Here is a 19,860-nt window from a genome sequence, read left to right as displayed (position 1 = left end):
CTGCTGCAGATCCGATCAGCTCTCTCTGGCCTGCAGGTCACTTTAATCATCCGCTAGCCTGTTTGTCCTTTATGTAAATAGGGTTTGTTCGGCGTCTGAGGAGAATGGGATGGCACGTGTGAAACAGGTGAGTGCACAATATTAGTTTTAGATAACACATGATTATTCAATTCGAGCGGCTTCATTTATATGAAAAACAAAACATGATTAACTGTGGGCTTTATTGAGGAAATAATTATAGATCAATCTTTTCAGATTTACTTGTTATGAAAATAAGGAATGTTTTATGTCAAATAGTCAAAGTTGTCATGATTGTTTTGTTTCTTATGGTCATGAAGGCATTTATTTGGTGGAAATACAGTAATATTGTGACATATTTTAAAACCACATTTCATATTTGATAATATATTATCTCTATAGGTGAATATTTGGGGGGGGGGGGGGTATAAAATTTCAGTGTTAGATGATCTTTCAGAAATCATTTTATTTGCTGATCAACAACCTTTTTTATTGATTATTTAACACACACACACACAAACACCTTATACTATATGGAGTACACGTAGATACGAGTTTAATGTAGATATAATTTATATCAACAAAAATTCTGTTAATTATATTGTAGAAGTAATACAAATAAATGTAATTATTAATCATATTTACACTGTACATACGCATGTATTCATCTGCAGAACATTTAGCCCTGATCTAATTCAAAGATGATTTTCAAGCTTTGTTTTTTTATTAAAATGTTGTGCTTTTTTCAGGAAAATCAGTAGGAATGGACAGTTCTTATCCAGAATCTTGGTATTTTTTATGTATTTTATTTTTTTTAATGTTTTTTTTTTATGTTTTATATTTATATTTTATTATTATAATTTATATATTACATTTGTATTTTTATGTATTTAAAACCTTTTGATTACTTATAAAAATGATATATATATATATATGTGTATGTGTGTGTGTGTGTGTGTGTGTGTATATGTGTGCAATTTTGAGAAATATTGTTTGTATTTCAAATGTAATGTAAGCATTTAAAATAAAAAAGTATATATACAGTTGAAGTCAGAATTATTAGCCCCCCTGAATTTTTTGCCCCCCCCATCCCCCCCCTTTAATTTATTCCCCAGTTTCTGTTTAACGAAGATTTTTTCAACACATTTCTAAACATAATAATTCATAATATTCATAATAATAATTCATAATAACTCATCTCTAATAACTGACTTATTTTATATTTTCCATGATGACTAGATAATATTTGACTAGATATTTTTCAAGACACTTCTATAAAGCTTAAAGTGACATTTAAAAGCTTATTAGGTTAACTAGGCAAGTTATTGTATAACGATGGTTTATTCTGTAGACTATCAAAAAAAATATATAGACGCTAATAATTTTGACCTTAAAATGTTTTTTCTTATTTTTTTTATTAAAAACTGCTTTTATTCTATCCAAAGTAAAACAAATAAGACTTTCTTTGGAAGACAAAATATTATCAGACATACTGTGAAACTTTCCTTGCTCTGTTAGATTATTTAGAAAATATATATATAAAAAAATAAAATTTAGAGGGGGTTTAAAAATTCTGACTTCAACTGTGAATGTACATAGATTTCTATAATTACCTGAAATGTATATTCAACGGATCAATAATGCACTGTTTTCATATCTGTTTATTCCAATCCGTTAGTTGGTGTCACTTTTGATGGTGCCTTAAACACATTCTGTTGAATTTAAGTTACACTGCATCTACATGCCAACTAATTATCATTAGAATATACAGTGCTCAGCATATATAAGTACACCCTTCACAAATCAGTTTTTTTAATTCATATTTTTAATAGTAAGCTATACAATATGATATTTGTGCAGCTACATTATATTAGTCAGTACTGAAGCCAAATCTGGAGCTCATCTAACAAAATTACTTACGATAACGGTCCAAAAACTAGTAGAGCCAAATTTATGTTATAGAAAAATATGAAATACAAATTTAAAAAAGAGGAAAAATCAAGAGAAGCAAAAAAAAAAAAAAAAAAGAGAGAAAGATTTAGTTGAATTGTTTTAGGTTGTACTTTTTTTTTGTAATATTTAGCTTGTATTTAATTGTGTTATCTTTCCATATCTAAATGTTTGGTGACTAAAATATTATTTTAATAAATATATCTGTTAAATACATTGGCAATATTCACTGAGAAATGGATACAATATATATATAAATAAATGTATATATATATATATATATATATATATATATATATATATATATATATATATATATATATATATATGAACTTTTAATATGTTTTAATTCCAGTCCATAAGTTGGTATCATTTTATTTTGATGGTGCCTTTAACACATTTTGTTGAATTTACAGTAGGTTACATTGCATCTACATGCCAACTAATTATGATTAGAATACAAGTAGACTGTTAGGTTAGGGTTAGTGTCAGTTTTACATGTACTTGCAAAGTTTCTTATCAGTTAAAGTCTGTTATTAAACAGATATTAAGCAGACAGTCTACTAATACTCAACTGAAAATAAACGGGCATGTAGTTGCAATGCAAACTTTAGTCAACAAAACTGAGAACTATCAAAGTAAAGTTTCACTGTACCAGTAAGTTATTCCAAAACGGCTGGGGTGGACGTAATTCTTTAAACGAGTCTGTAGTGCCTGAAATGAGATCTCCCTCAGTGGGGCACCAGAATACTTGTGCATTGGCTAAGCTTTATTCAGTTACCCTAATTAAATCTCTTTGGGACTGTTCATTATTCATCAGCGCTTTTGGAAATCGCCCATCACTCCAATGTTTCCTCCATCTTTCCTCTTTTCTCCTGAATGTAAGAGTAGAATCCATCAGTCAACTGGAGAGGGTGATATCTTTACTACATCTATCAGTTTTCTGGCTTGGTGTCCAATCAAATTAACGCTGTCGCCTCCCTGCATTGACTCCATTTCCCTTCACGCTGCCCCTGGTGGCCAACTTGATTGCAGTCGTGTATTGTCTTTCCGTTCTCGTCATCGCTCTTCTGTCCCGCTCCTTTCTCCTGGGGGAGTCTTTACCTTTTTTGGGTTGGAGGCCTGCTTGAGTTACGGAGCACATTTAAAACCAGTACAGGGCAAAGCTTGATCCTCGGCCAGACTAAACCCAGTGTCATTCAACTCCTGTTAAACTATTCATAACGGCTTGGGTGCCAGGAGGAGGTTGCAAATATGCAAAACGCCAGGTTTGATGGAGGTGGAGCTGGGGTGATTGAAGAGCCGAGATGTTTGACTGAAAGATTGTCAGATGGCAGAGATGTGTATCGTGTAGAGGTTAGCATGGCTAATGAGATTCAGCTGAAAGTCTGTGAGAGGTGAAAGTGAAAATAGGTAATTGAGTGGAAGCTAGAGGGTGACACAGGAGTGTGTTTTTAGATCTCTCCCTGTCCCACTACCCCAAAAAAACCCAACATGGGCTCATTCTGAAAACGTAGCCCTGTATACATATCTGGAGATTGCGAATTATGTAGCCAGAGGTAGATATGGCTGCATTTCATCCTTAAAAATGAACGGTACAGGGTGGTGTGACGCTGTTCCTTTTCGTGCTAGCAGCTGACCGCTTACATCCGTGTGGACGGCTTTCCCACTGTTACCAGTTTGTCCAGTGGCTAGCCATGTATGTCAGCGGACTTGTGGCGTGGAGCAGAGTTGACAGTGACAACGGAGTTTGAGTCTGGTGACAAAAGCTTCTAGAAAGGAGGTAAAACAAAAGCTAAAAAAATACGATAAACAAGTAAATAACAGCGTGAGAATGTGGTAAAATCTGAAAACGTGGTAAAAATCAGGCTGCTGCGAGGGTTTTTCTTTTTCTGGATCACTTTTTAAAACTGTCGGTTGGCTTTAGGGTAGTGAATGGGTGTGTCAATCGGTACTTTTGAAAACACTATTGGTTGGGTTTTAAAAAGAAGGAGGGTGGGTCAGTTGATCGGTCAGTCAGTCGACAGCAGCCTCTGGTGGATTTACGTGAGAACAGCAGGTGCTGTTTGAGAATGAGAAATAAGAAAGCATACACAGCGGACTGGCGTTAACAAAAATCACAAAAAAACGTACCTTCTGGGATTTATGAGCCTGGGTTGAAAAAACAAACAAACATAAACTTTGGGTAATATACGGTCCCATCCCAATGCCAGAAGAATAACTCCTGTTAATTCCCACTTCGTGTGACTGTAATTTATTTTAATTGATTTATTTTGGTTGGAATCTGTCAGTTATTATAAGAAATACAGTATTACACTGTTAAAAAAATGCAGGGGTCTACACAATTTATTTCTGTTGTCTAGACACAAATTAAGTTAACTTGGCAATTTAAGTGGATTGAACATAAAACAATTAAGCTGTCTCAGCGAAATCTCTGCAATTGTTGTTTCAACTCATTTGTTTGAACAAACAAATATTAAACAAATATATTTTGTCTAGTTAAATAAAACATAATTACCATAGTTTTTGATGTTATTCTATTAAACTTAAAGCTAGCTGAAATGATGAACGGTGCACATTTAATACATTAAATGTCATATCAGTGTAAACTCTCTCTCTCTCACACAAACAAATACACACACACACAGAATTTAAGCTTTCCTGCACTCTATCTCAACAATTTGTTACGCTGTAAAAATACTGGGTTCAACACTTGATTTGTGCTGGGGCAACATGAAGGAATTAAGTTAACTGAGTTTTTACACATTAAAGTGAATTGAATATAAAATAATTAAGTCATTGCAAAAACTAAGCCATGTGCACTCGGGGCCCCTGTGAGGAGAGGAAAAAAATGTACATTTCGGAGTGTCTTTTTCGGCTAACTGTAAATAGCGCGCCTAGTTGGAAATAAGCTATAGTCACGGTTTACAATCATCAATGCCTGATTGACCTGGGCCAACACAAGTACAGAGCGAAGCAGGATTACAGCATGAGTGGCGTCCCTCGTAAAGCGCACAGCAACATCTTTTGACGCGATCGATCATCAACCTGGTTCAAATCCACCTTCTGCTGTACTCATGCTAATTTTTCTCTCCCCATTACATATCAGATTGGAAATATATTTATTTTTAATAGGAAAGAAACATTTTAAAAAAAGAATGCAAATGTGATATTAAGTCACAAGTGCCTCGTGGGTATTTAATAATGCTAACGTTAGCCTATTTCATATGTGTAACACCATCTAAATAGTGATTATAGTCTATAAACAGTTATTTTCCACCTGGTGGTAAATGTTAGCAACATTAGGTTTATAATTAAAGTGATCTATGCTGTTTGCCTACTCTTCATCACGAGGAGAGTAGAGAAAATACAGAAAGAGGAGGAGAGAGACAGTAAATTATTGATAAATGTGTGTATTATGAAAGACTCAGACCCATAGAACTGGACTGGAGAAGCATTGTATGTTATATGCCATGCCAATAATATGCTTTATAAGTTTATACTTGAACAAGTATACTAAAAAACATACATTTTCACTAGTTTTATTAGTATTTTTTTCAATGCTTTGAAAAATGTTAAATCTACGCATATATATATATATATATATATAGTTGAAATCAGAATTATTTGCCCCCCTGAATTATTCGCCCCCCCCTGTTTATTTTTTCCAGTTTCTGTTTAACGGAGGGAATATTTTTTCAACACATTTCTAAACATAACAATTTTTATAACTCATTTCTAATAACTGATTTATTTTATCTTTGTCATGATGACAGTAAATAATATTTTACTTGATATTTTTCAAGACAGCTACACAGCTTAAAGTGACATCTAGAGGCTTAACTAGGTTAATTAGGCTAACTTGGCAGGTTAGGGTAATTAGACAAGTTATTGTACAACGATGGTTTGTTCTGTAGATCGAATTTTATATATTTTTTTTGCTTAAAGGGGCTAATTGTGTGTGTGTGTGTGTGTGTGTGTGTGTATACACATTCATTTTATTTAAAAATATTTTTCTTTTTTTTAATTCAACTATAGGGTTGCGGTTGGGTAGGGGGCCTTACAAGACAATGTGCCCAGAGCCATCTGAGTTCTTAATCTGAGCCTGCCCTGATGTCAAGAATAGTGATGAATGTTATAGGTGTGTAGGGGAATTTTTAAGGAATTAGAGAGTTTGCCAATTTTAATGGAGTCATTACATTTACCTTCTTAAAATAAGAAAATAAAGGTTCTTTATTTCCATTGATGGTTCTGTGAAGAAATTCAAACATAAACTGTAAAAGTTCTTTACACAGAGAAAAAAGATTCTTTAGATTACATTTTTTTTCTTAACACTATAAAAAATGAGGTTCGCGTGAAAACAAAAACTTTTATTTTTTAATATTTCCTTCATCATGTGAGAGAAATGTATGTTATAATTAGTTACCTATTTACAAGACAATTATGTTGTTGATTCATTTGCATTTTCAAAGGTTTTGTGTACAGATTACAATGTTCACACATTTCCCACAAAATTTAAAAATTCATCTGATTGCCATGCCAATGCACTGTTTTCAGATTTAATAAAAAATGGTGTTGTGTAAATGCCCCTAAATCAATAGATACTAATCAATCCAATTACAAAAATGACCATGTGCCTCAAAGGAGCACAATTTCTCTTGCTTGACATAACCGTTTTCACAAAAAAAAACACTTTTGTTGAGATAATAAATGTAGTTTTGTCAAAAGCTGATATTTGCACATCTTATTTCAGAAGATATCATACCCTTTAGCACCCATATGCCGTCTTTCTGTTGTTTGTTTATGAACTAATGCCACAAACTGACGGCCAGTCAAGTTTATTCATATTTCAGTTGATTTATAATTCATATAGCGTTCAATCATGCCTTAATTAATCTGACATCAAATGTGGACGACAAATATTAAGTTACCTGTATGGTGTTACAGCTTTAATTTGATAATGATGTTCCTTCTTAATCAGGGTGATGGTGCTTTATTCTGCACTCCACTTCCAATTGGCAAGGATACACCGAAGATCTCCTATCAAAACAAAAACAAAGAAACCGTCAAACTTGCCAGAGGGATCACTATTGCACTCTGTCCCAGTTCCACCAAAGGATTTTGACACGATTTCAAGGAAATAATAACACAGGTAGGGTGGATAACATCTCAATTACTTTTGTGGGAGAATGATCCGTCTAGGTTTGGAGTGGACTTTAATTGAAAAGCTCTGGTGGATCTTTTTCTTAGCACGAGCCACCTTGGAGATTGGCAGATGGACCAGCCTGAGCCACCGGCATGGGTGGAGGTCGATGTGGATTTGGGTTTTGCCCTCTTCTTTCTTTTTCTCCTCTGCCTGTTCTTGTTTGGCACCATCGTGCGTTGTGCTCAAACCGTTGTGGATCCGTACGGAGCAATTTCCACCTCCACCTATCAGGAGGAGCAGATTAACAATAACTGACATCTGATCTCGCCAGTCCAACGTATAACTGGATGAAACACAAAAGGATTTTATAAAAACTCGATGCATTATGCAGTGACGAACAATTGGCAGATGACTTACATTCATCGCAAGTCATTTTAAACAGGAAATGATGTCTGTGTTATGCCAGAAATTAATACAATGCTAATAAAGTTGTTATAGAGGTATGGCCAAATTATTGAATGATCGGGAAATCTTTGCACCCGTGTAACTTTCTTTTGTCCTGGCTTTTTTTGCATATACACATCTTGTAGAGCAAACACTTCCCTGTGAAAGGTTAAAAAAATGCAAAGAGCAAATCCTGCTGCTGGGGTTATCTGCTGTTTCTGAAGAAGACACATAAGCACATGAAGCATTTGGTTGGAGATTTGGAACACTGCTACAGTTGCTATGGCTGACAGGCGCTGTGGGCTGCAGTACGTGAGTAGATGAGTAATGAGAAACAATTCTGCGGTTGTTAGATTTTGAGCTAAAACTCTGGGCTTGTCCAGGATTTGAACCCTCAACCTCTTGTATGGTTCGTGAGAATCATACATCTAGACCAGACCTGCGTTCCAGTCCACTTTTAGACACTTGCACAACAAACAAACAAGCACATTCATCTCTACAAGACGATCACACACTATATTCTTTATTTCTTTTTTTTTTTAAAGACTGCCTACTCGCATTGATCTGAAAACAATTCACAACTGCCAACAAATCATCTTTCCCACACAGTCAACTGGTCTATAGTAGGATTTTCTATAAACTGTTTCAGATCAAAGGTTGCCATCCTGAATAATTCCTGAAACCATCTGCTAATTACCTCTTCTACTGTAAAATAGCTGCAATATCACAACCGGTAAACTACGGGAATAAATAGATATATCCCGGACGAGCCCCCTTTAATGTTACATTCTTTCCATTGCTTTTTAATGGACGAAGGGGAAGGAAAAGGAAAACATTAAGCCAGTTTTAATTATTGCTGCCATTTAAAATAGACAGGGAACAACAAGACACAAAAGTGCTCTTTAGGTGAACATTTTTATTATGAACAAGCTGTGGATGTTTAAATGCTTATAGAAAAATAAAGTTTCACGCAAAAGTAGTTATAAGAATTAAGAACAGCGATTTTATAAAATAAATCAAGTTTAACAGACATAAGGAGGACAAAGGGAACGGGACCGTGCTAAACAAAAGAAAATAATGAAACAAAAATCGACAAACTAATCTATTTAACTTTTCCCCTAGAACTACAAAACAAAATACAAAAAGTAAACCTTCAATGTCTGAGACATTGAATCTCACCTACTCTCTTTTTCCGAAGCAAAACTTACTGGTGTGGTATATGATGTACACCAGGGGTGCTCAACCCTGTTTCTGGAGATCAACCTTCCTGCAGATTTCAGTTGCAACCATTATCAAACACACCTGTCTGTAATTATCCAGTGCCGTTCAGGTCCTAATTAGTTGGTTCAGGTGTGTTTGATCAGGGCTGGAGCTGTACTCTGTAAGAAGGTAGATCTCCAGGAACAGGATTGAGCACCCCTGATGTGCACACTCCAGTTCTCGAAAGAGTTTGAAACCAAAACTTTTCAATATTGCAAGACAAACAAAGAACATCAACAAGTTAAAAGTTAAACAAACAACAATAGATCAAAGCAAAAGGGGAAGGAACACGCATATAAAACAATGTCAAACACCGCTCACGTTCACACAAAATGCCAGCTATACCAAACTGATGCGACATTTTCCTTATATAGTGTCCCGCCTCTCAATTTCGTGATCGCATGTCAGTCCAACACAATCTCACGGCAATTCGTAACTTTTTCATTTAGTGGCTAATTCGTATGAATTCGTACGATCTAATTCGTACAATTTAGTACGATTTGCTTATCCCCCAATGACGGTTGGGGTTAGGGGTGGGGTCAGGTGCCACGCCTCCTTTTTAAAATCGTACCTTTTCGTACGACTGAACTCGTACGAATTCGTTCGAATTAGCCACTAAACTGGCAAAACGTAAAATACTTACGTTTTCTTGTGAGATCAGGCTGGTCAGTCTGTGTCGCGAATGATTGATATCCAACACAGGCAACCCGCGCATCCTATAAACGCAAAACAAAACCAGCAAAACCAAAACATCAGTCCCTAAACTGTATAACATCATATAGACGTAACAACTTCTCTTGAGGCCATTAGAAAGCGTGTTCCACTTCAATAAATGAACGAGGGAAGCTTACATGAATATACCCCTCGATTGCTCGATTTTGACTGAGCTGGCTTCGTATGTCCACCAGTGGCACAGTAAGTAGTACTGTCACCTCACAGCAAGAAGGTTGCTGGTTCGAGCCTTAGCTGGGTCAGTTGGCATTTCTGTGTGGAGTTTGCATGTTCTCCCCGCATTCGTTTAGGTTTTCTCTGGGTGCTCCTGTTACCCCCACAAGTCCAAAGACATGTGGTGCAGGTAAACTGGGTAGGCTAAATTGTCCTTTGTGTATGTGTGTGAATGAGAGTGTATGTGTGTTCCTCAGAGATGTGTTGCAGCTGGAAGGGCATCCGCTGCATAAAACTTGTGCTGGATAAGTTGGTGGTTCATTCCGCTGTGGTGACCCCAGATTAATAAAGGGACTAACCCTAAAAGAAAATGTATGTATGTATAATGTGCTGTGGTAGCAGAAGCAATTGTGGGCTTTTTTATTTTTTAAATAAGTAATAAATGACCTGCCCTGCACAATAACCGTCCATAAACAGCCAAATAACATTAATTTAATATCTGTTTCAGGTTTTCACAAATAAATAACCTTTATATTGAACATCGCATTAACAAACTTAAGCCATTTTAAGCATCTTAAGCAACAAATGCAATATTTTTTTTTAGTTAAGCTAGTTACACCATGAAAATTCACAAACTAGTGTAGTGTAATTTATACAAATGTATTTGTTTTAAAACCATATATTATAAACTTAACAGCATGAACTGCTGTTTTCATGTATTGTAAAATCCAAGATTTCTGTTATTTATCTGCTTATGAGATTTACATATGCTTATCTTCGCTCCATATACATAAAAACCCTAAAGTAAATACATCTGATACACAGAATGCACAAGTTTGTTATGCATAACCCCAAAGGCGTATATGCATAATTCACCAAAGGTATTAAAGTAAACAAGTCCCTTTGAATAAATATACTATTTCTTAAGGAATGCATAATGTTGCAAACTAAAGATGTGTGTTATGCATATTATGAGCTTGATCTTAGTATTGCTGGAGTTTGCTGGAGTGATGCAGCTGGTAACGTCTCTCTGAAATAAGGTTCTTAGGTCTTCTGATAGGCAGGCATTGATCAAGCTGTCTTTTACACACTCAGAGCCCCTAGCATTTAAGCTAAATCTTCCCCACAAGTAAGGCTACTAGAGATCTTTCAAAGATTACTGCCAAAGCAAGACGGCCTGTATAAATTACCTGAGCACAATGTGCTCTTATCTGATAAAACACACCTGGCCCACTTAACCCTGGCTGTTTTGAATAAATCCAGTGATTTATGCTGAAGATTATCAGACCATAATAAGAGCTCCTTATTTATTTTTAACCCAATACTGTTTCTCAAGGCATGCAGCCAGCAGGATACTATCAGTAGATTGTGGCAAGCTGTTTTAGCCTATTTTTGTTACTTGTACATATTTTTACATACTAGTATGTTTTCCATAAAGCACTAGTTATTCATTTGCTTGTTTTTTGTTTACTAGTACATTTTGTACTAGTAAATACTATGTATTCATCTCATACCAGCACTTATTCACTATACTGGTACTTACTATTAGATACTTGTATTATCCATTAGGTACTTGTAGTAAATATATTGTACTTATTAAAAATGTTACTAGTAACACGTTACAGAGAATCTTCTTTATTATTTTCTTTTAAAATATGCATTAGTACACAGTAAAAAAAAAATCCGTAATTTAATAGTTTTCCATATTCTGTAATTCATGTTTTTATTTTATCCTTCCCTATTTTTTATGCTTTTGAGTTGCATTATGGGTGCTCAATCTTTCTTCCAACAAATTTTAACCTTGAAAAGGTAAAAACAAAAGTTGATTTTATTAACATTTTAATAGTTTAGTGGTATATTGTCTCGTCTGTGGTGTTGTATTTTACAAAAACCTTGTAATAAACTGCAAGCACATTTTCTGTCATTTTACAGCCTTATTTCTTTGTATATAATTTCTTATATATAATATATTACTTCAAACTTCTAAAATGTCTATAAAAGTCACTTTGTTAAAGGGCCATGAAAGCCCCCAGTTTCAGCAGGGTTTTTTCACACCGCTTCTTTGAAAAAAGTCAGGAAAGTGGGCGTGTCCAGCTCTGTTAAGAGGGGAGTGTCAGAGGAGAAAAAAAAGAGGGAAGGTCCGTAAAAATTTTCATAAAAATGGGAGTGTCGGTTTGGGCACACACTGATTTTCACAGAGGCAAAACAAACACACAGATGCAGGGGAGAAAGACAGTGACTGTGTTTACAGGGATATCAGTAATCGAATTATTTGCCAAATTATTAAATGGTGAACTTTAACTGCAGTTTGGCTCTTTAATTCGGGAATTTCATTCATGCCGCTTGTGACAAACAAGATATTTGATTTGAGGAACTGCTGGAAGCGTGTATTTTTCATGCAATGTTACCGCACGGCGAATGAGAGGAAAAAAACCCCCTAGCATTTCTCTGTAACTTAGATGCACTCGGTAGGTAGTGTCAGAAAGCCGTGTGTCTTAATCCTGTCACAGAATACGCTCTCATAGAGGGAAAATGAAAACAAACCCTTCACTGCAGCAAATTATAAAAGCAACACTGACGACTCGTATCTCCAAACAATTCCTGTTCTCCCCCTTGTTTTGGCAACACAACGTGGCGTCTCTCTGCCGTCTGAACACTGTAACTGGTAAAAACAGTCTTCGAAGCTCATGCATATTAATTAGGTTGCACTGCACACACAATAGAGCACGCTGATTGGTTTGAACCAAGTCTTACTCATAAATGAATGCAGCACATTCTGGGACGTCACAAGGTACTCCCAGGTACAGACGTCCAGTTTACATGCTGGAATACACGCTAAGATCTCATGGCCGTGACGCAGCTTTAAACATTAGTTTTAAACCGGAATTACGAATTTGCTTGAAATAACGCAAAAACAACCAATTTTCCCTTTTTAGTGGAATATATGTGTCCTAATAGTGTTTATAGCAGTGTGGGACACATATACGACTGTCAACAGCTCAAAAATGTGTTTTGGTGTTTCGTGACCCTTTAAAAAGTTGAATTTTCCACATCATTGACAGAACAGAGATCAATGTCAAACTGTAAATAAACAGAAAATCTCAAAATACGGAAACTGTTAATGAACAGATTTTTTTTACAGTGTAGTTAATAAAAAATACTAGTGTAAATAGAACTAGTATCTAAAATTAGGTTTATAGATTAAATGATGAAACAGCTTGCCGTATTTCTCCTGTAGATGAACTGCCCTTCACACCCTGCAGATAAAGTGTGGACTGCTGATCAGAAGCTGCTGCAGTGAAGCAGATGTCAATGTCTGCGGTCTCTAGATCAGCACATCTGCACACACTTGTCTCTCATTATTAGCTGGAAGTCAACAGGCTTGATTTCACCTCCTGGTGGGATCTGGATGGTAGAAGGCCATATATATAAAGCTGAAGACCCTCCTCATCTCCTGCTGCAGCTTACATTTCATGCTATTTTTTTCTTCCTTGAAACAGTTTAAGATGTAAAGGAATTAATTTAGGGTACTTAAGAATGTATAACAGCCCTTAGAAAAACATCATGGTATTGAATAGTAATGCTGCTGTACTTTATTAGGCCAATACAATGAACATAATAATAAAAAGCGTAACTATAACTAAGATGCCTAGCTTCTTATGATTTTCAGTTTTTTTTTTTTTTTTTAAATCTTTACATTTTTTTTACTATTTAGTTAATGTGTTTACATTTTATTGTTATTAATTTGGAATCAATAACAAAGTTAAATATTTATGATATACATTACAAAGCAAGCATTTTAAATCGCTTTGCATATCTGGCTGAGGCCCCAAGAAATTCTTGTCAATACCTTTTGGAAGACAATCTATACTAGTGTTAGAATCGTTAAAATTAAATTAATAAAAGTGATGAACAAAATGTGTCCATTAATTTGATACATATGCAACATTTCAGGAGAGTACGTGACTGCACCCTTAACAAACATTACAAAAATCACACGGGAATTTACAAACAAACAAATACACACTAATAATAGATAATACAAATACAGTTAATTAATGGGTTTACTCACTTTCTTTCAGCCTCTTCACTTCTTTATCAGGGGTCGCAGTCAAGTTTTTTTGCAGATTCAGTACCTATTAAATATTCAATAGCTTTTATATCTTTTAAAAGTAACGTAAAATTAAAGTAATTTGATTACTTTTTACATGAAATAATTAGTAATTAGCGCATTACGAGTTACACAAGTTACGTAATAATATTACTTTTCGAAATAACGCATTACTTTAACAAAATAAGTAATAATATTGAAGTTATTCACGCGAGTTACTTTTTTATTTAATTAATTAGCTTTTATGAAGTAAATTGCTGATTTGAATTTGAGATGAGAAAATGTGTTCATTACTTTTAACAAATGGAAATACTGTGGAAACACTTCACTAACAAAGCAAAAAGTACAAAAGCAGCAAACACATTGCTTTAAGTTTCATTAATCTGTATATACGGCATGTAGAGCTCTGGAAGTTCACAGAAGACAACAATATCCTATATAATTTTTAGATGTGTTTTTTTTTAAGGTAAATAAAAGTGTAGGTTATACCAACACAATCTCACGGCAATTCGCAACTTTTTGATTTAGAGGCTAATTCATATGAATTCGTACGATGTAATTCGTACAATTTAGTACGATTTTCTCATCACCCAATGACGGTTGGGGTTAGGGGTGGGGTTAGGTGCCACGCCTCCTTTTTTAAATCGTACATTTTCGTTTGACTGAACTCGTACGATTTCGTATAAATTAGCCATTGAACGGACAAAACGTTTCCTCTAATGCAGAACTCCTGTATTTAAAAAAAAAAAAGAAGAAGAAGAAAAAACCCTGCAAGATCTGAAAGAAATCAAGCCTCAGCCAGGTAAGGAAAAGTAACTCAAAAGTAGTGCAACGCATTATACTTAACATAAAAGGTAACTGAGTAAAGCAACTAGAGTAACTCAATATTGCAATCAGTGTGCGAATTATACATTGACGATCAACTGTTTTGGTTAGTTTGTGTAATATATGCTTCAGTCATGTATGTGATTATTTTTAGTTAGGTCTAGTTTAAAGATAAATCTTAAGTTTTTAGCCTTTCAGATTACCTATTTCAGATCTTACTGCAGGTTAAACTACAAACTATCCATCTAATTTGACTTTATTTCAGGCTAAATGTTGATAAAACTCATTTTACAAGAAAAAGTCTTGTGAACCTGAAAGTCTATAGGGTTTTGTGAAGTCTTTGTCTATCGGGGCTGTAGATCTGCCAATTTCAGGCTTGTTTCTCGAATAGACTGATTGGTGCGATTATGCATTCACAGCGGTTTGAACTGTTATAGGGGGGATCAGATGTATATCAAGCGTTAACTAGACAGTAAAGTTCGTCGAGACAAACTTTGAGGCTGGCTTGACAAAGCCTGTTGGTAATAGTTTATTTAGTTTAAAAACAGTTTGAAAAAGTATAAGTAGCATGTTATTAGCATGATTCTAGCATGAATTAGCATGATTCTAGCATGGATTAGCATGTTATTAGCATGAGTGTAGTACAAATTAGCATTTTATTAGCATGATTCTAGTATAAATTAGCATGTTATTAGCATTCTTCTAGCATGAATTAGCATGTTACTAGCATGATTCTAGAATAAATTAGCATGTCACTAGCATGATTCTAGCATAAATTAGCATGCTACTAGCATGATTCTAGCATGAATTAGCATGTTACTAGCATGATTCTAACATGAATTAGCATGTTACTAGTATGATTCTAGCATGAATTAGCATGTTACTAGCATGATTCTAGCATGAATTAGCCTGTTACTAGCATGATTCTAGTATGAATTAGCAGGTTATTAGCATGATTCTAGCATGAATTAGCATGATTCTAGTATGAATTAGCATGTTACTAGAATGATTCTAGCATGAATTAGCATGTTACTCGCATGATTCTAGCATGAATTAGCATGTTATTAGCATGATTATAGTATGAATTAGCATGTTACTAGCATGAATCTAGCGTGAATTAGCCTGTTATTAGCATGATTCTAGCATGCATTAGCATGTTACTAGCATGATTCTAGTATGAATTAGCATGTTATTAGCATGATTCTAGTATGAATTAGCATGTTATTAGCATGATTGTAGTATGAATTAGCATGTTACTAGCATGATTCTAGTATGAATTAGCATGTCACATAGCATGCTTAGGTGGTTGCTAGGGTATTCTGAGTGGTTGCAAAGTCGTTGCTAGGCAGTTGCTAGGGTGTCCTGAGTGGTTGCTAGGTGGCTGCTAAGATGTTGCTAGGGTGTTGCTAGGTGGTTGCTATGGTGTTCTGAGTGGTTGCTAGGTTGTTGCTAGGCAGTTGCTAGGGTGCTCTGATTGGTTGCTAGGTGGTTGCTAAGGTCTTGCTAGGTGGTTGCTAGGGTGTTCTGAGTGGTTGCTAGGTGGTTGCTAAGGTGTTGCTAGGTGGTTGCTAAGGAGTCCTAAGTGGTTGCTAGGTGATTGCTAAGGTGTTGCTAGGTGGTTGCTAGGGTGTTCTGAGTGGTTGCTAAGGCGTTGCTAGGCGGTTGCTAGGGTGTCCTGAGTGGCTGCTAGGTGGTTGCTAAGGTGTTGCTAGGTGGTTGCTAGGGTGTCCTGAGTGGTTGCTTGGTGGTTGCTAAGGCGTTGCTAGGCGGTTGCTAGGGTGTTCTGACTGGTTGCTAGGTGGTTGCTAAGGTGTTGCTAGGCGGTTGATAAGGTGTCCCAAGTGGTTGCTAGGTGGTTGCTAAGGGGTTGCTATGTGGTTGCTAGGGTATTCTGAGTGGTTGCTAAGGCGTTGCTAGGCGGTTGCTAGGGTGTCCTGAGTGGTCGCTAGGCCCTCACTAAGGCATTACTAGGCCGTTGCTAGGTGGTTGCTAGGCGGTTGCTAGGGTAATTTGGGTGGTTGCTAGGCAGTTGCTAGGGTACCCTGGTTGGTTACTAGGCAAGCCTTACATACATGCTTGATAAAACATTTATACTTAGTAAGCATTTCTAGCAAGTTACAGTACTTGGCTAGTCAATATTAGCATGTAGCTAATCACTGCTAGCATGTGTAGCATTTAGGAAGTTCCGTTTGCTAGCATGAGTCAAACGAGCCAATCTCCAAGTCTCTACGATGTTCTGATGCTGAGATATAGCTGTTGATGAATGGTTGCTAGGGTACTCTGTTTTGTTGCTATGGGCGAGGTTACAGAGTGCACTTGAATGTGGTTGGCTGTCTAAGTCAAATGAACCAACCCCCATGTCTCTATGACACTGCTATGCAAAGATATGCATCTTGGCCTATTTTAATGGAAGTCTATGGAATCAATTTGGGGGCGTGGCTTGTGAGCTTCATTATCATATTGAGATGCTCATTGGTTGTCTGAGTCAGATGAGCCATCCCCCAAGTCAATAGGACACTGCTAAGCAAAGATATGCATGTAGGCCAGTTATTAACATGAGTCTAGTATGAATTAGCATGTTACTAGCATGATTCTTGTACAAATTAGCATGTCATTAGCATGTTTCCAGTATGAGTTACAATGTCATTAGCATGATTAGCATATGAGTAGCATGTTGCTAGCATGATTGGCATGTCATTAGCATGTTAGAATTATAAGCATTCGATAGCACACCTAATTACATTCTATAGGACAGTTGCTAGGGTGAAGTATGTGGTAGTTAGGGGTGTGGCTAGAAAGTTAAAAGCTCATCAGTTATTGGCAGTTTGGTGGTCTGAGTTAAATGAGCTCAGCCATTAGTCTCTATGACAGTCTGATGTAGAGTTATGAGCTCACAAAGTTTGATCCCATGTTAAGTCAATGAGAGTCTTTTGAATGGAAGTCTACGGGACAGTTGCTAGGGTGCAGTATGTGGTAGTTAGGGGAGTGGCTAGAAAGTTAAAAGCTCATCAGTAATTGGCAGTTTGGTAGTCGGAGTTAAATGAGCTCAGCCATTAGTCTGTAGGACAGTCTGATGCAGAGTTATGAGCTCATAAAGTTTGATCCCATGTTAAGTCAATGAGAGTCTTTTGAATAGAAGTCTATGGGACAGTTACTAGGGTCCAAAAGTGGTTGCTAGGGCGTGGCTAGAAAGTTTAAAGGTGATCAGTCATTGGCAGTTTGATAGTCTGAGTTAAATGAGCCCAGTTAGAAGTCTGTGTGACAGTCTGATGCAGAGTTATGAGCTCACAAAGTTTGATCCAATGTTAAGCCTATGGGATTTTTCCGACAGTCCCGGGACGTTTTTCGGAAAACCGAAAGTCGGATCAGTCTGAGGAGATATAGCAACACGAGTCAGAATAGTTTGGAGGTCTGGAGCAAGTTTGGTGGTAATAGCTCAAAAGCTCTAGGAGGAGATAGAGTTAGAAATTTAGTCTCAGAAGATTAATAAAAAAAAAAAAAAAATAATAATAAGTTTAAATAGCATTTCAGTAGTCTGGCTTTGACAAGCCAGCCTAATTAGGGGGTCAAATCCCCCTGTAATTTGCACCCTGATTGTTTTGCATTACTTTCAAAGGTAACTTTCACCAACATTATTAGTGTTATCAAACTACAATTTTCCAGTGGTAGTCTGTAATTTGTAATCTATTACTTTTTAAAGTAACTTACCCAACATTGTTTACCATTTCTATAACCATATTTTTACTTCAGACACCATAGTTGAAAGTATGGGTTATTCGTAGTTAAGAGACAACGTGTTTTGTAGTAAAGCCACAGCTAATTGTCATACGGGCAGTGGTGGAAAGAGTACTGAAACTCATACTCAAGTAAAAGTACCATTACTGCCTAAATGTAGTGTAAGTAAAGTAAAAGTATCTGTTGTAAATATTTCTTAAAGTATGAGTAAAAAGTATCTCTTTCAAAAGTACTCGAGATTAGTGAGTATTATGCCGTTAAAAGCTAATGCGTTTACGTGTCATTTGTGCATGTGTGTGTAAACGTAACATTCTGTAGTGCATCTTGTTATTGCTCAGCAGGCACACGTCATAAGATGTTAATATTTTAGGTTGTGTTGGAAAGTGACCAAATTTCAACGTCGAGCCAACATCTTAAACCAACGTCATATTGAGTTCAAATACTGACATTTATTCGTCAGGTTTGGCAACCAAAACGTTTCATAGACGTCATAGTGATAACGTCCACACATTGTGAAGCTGTAACATCATTAGACATTAATATTGGGTCGGTTTTAGGTTAGACGTTGGACATTAATGTTCGCCTGAAGTTAAGTTCTGACATCAAGATGATTTTCATTTTCAAACAAAATCCAACATCCCCATGACGTTAGGGTACAACGTCAATCTGACGTCATGTTGATATTTTGTGCCTGCTGGGTGTTTAAGGTCAATTCAGTCATCATAAAGTAAACATCCGTCATCTTCTCATCAGTGACATGCATCTAAACAGTCTCTGGGTCAATGAGTGTGATGATTTTGGACATCTTTATTGACACTTTTAATGCTTCCAAACAGTTTGCTGCAATTATAAAGCGCCCATGTCTTGAGGTAATTCATTATGATGTGATTTACCTTCCATGTGCGATTTGATTGGACAGGATTCACACAGAACAGGACTGATTTTTTTAAGTAGTGACTGCAGGTTTAGGGAAAGTAATGTAGTAAAAGTACAGATACTGCACTAAACATGTACTCAAGTGAAAGTAAAAGTAACGTTGAACATTTTAAAAGCTACTTTTAAAAAGAGAAAAACTACTAAATTACAGTAATTTGAGTATTTGTAATTAGTTGTTTAACACCACAAAAGTATATAAAACACAAAAGTAAAACAAAAAAACTAACTAAAAACACAATAAAATGAAATTATAAATGATTTGGGCATCCTTTAAACAAGTAAGTTTGGCTAGGCTGAGATTGTTTTCCTCGTTGTATTTAAAGCTGAAATTAATTGGAAGCTTCAAAATTTAGATTATAAACATTGCATTAACATGTAAAAACCCTAACCAAAAGTAAGAATAGATTCAGAAATTAAAACTATTTTGTATTTTTCCACTTTTAGGAATTGTCACCGACCTCACCCGCCTCTACCAACATGTCGGCGCTCTACGTCCGATGACGCACTTCCCGCCAGCGCCGCGCTCGTCCGATGATATTCGTCTGCTTCC

The 19,860-nt window shown here is 36.0% G+C and overlaps 1 pseudogene across 5 annotated transcripts; it reads left to right on the top strand.

Moving 5' to 3' along the window:
• On the top strand, window positions 1–7,625 carry si:ch73-350k19.1 (annotated as a pseudogene). Of its 5 annotated transcripts, XR_015516508.1 has the most exons (5): window positions 1–127; window positions 768–807; window positions 6,007–6,109; window positions 6,950–7,120; window positions 7,219–7,625. The product of XR_015516508.1 is annotated as a si:ch73-350k19.1, transcript variant X3 (transcript). The 5 variants fall into 5 exon arrangements; XR_015516510.1 differs by lacking the exon at window positions 768–807; XR_015516509.1 differs by lacking the exon at window positions 6,007–6,109.
• The last annotated feature ends 12,235 nt before the right edge of the window (window positions 7,626–19,860 follow it).

This window comes from Danio rerio, chromosome 19 (assembly GCF_052040795.2).
Source record: "Danio rerio strain M-AB ecotype USA chromosome 19, GRCz13ab, whole genome shotgun sequence".
Taxonomy (NCBI): domain Eukaryota; kingdom Metazoa; phylum Chordata; class Actinopteri; order Cypriniformes; family Danionidae; genus Danio; species Danio rerio.
The sequence above is the reverse complement of the archived record's forward strand: the minus strand, read 5'-3'. Positions and strand labels throughout refer to the sequence as shown.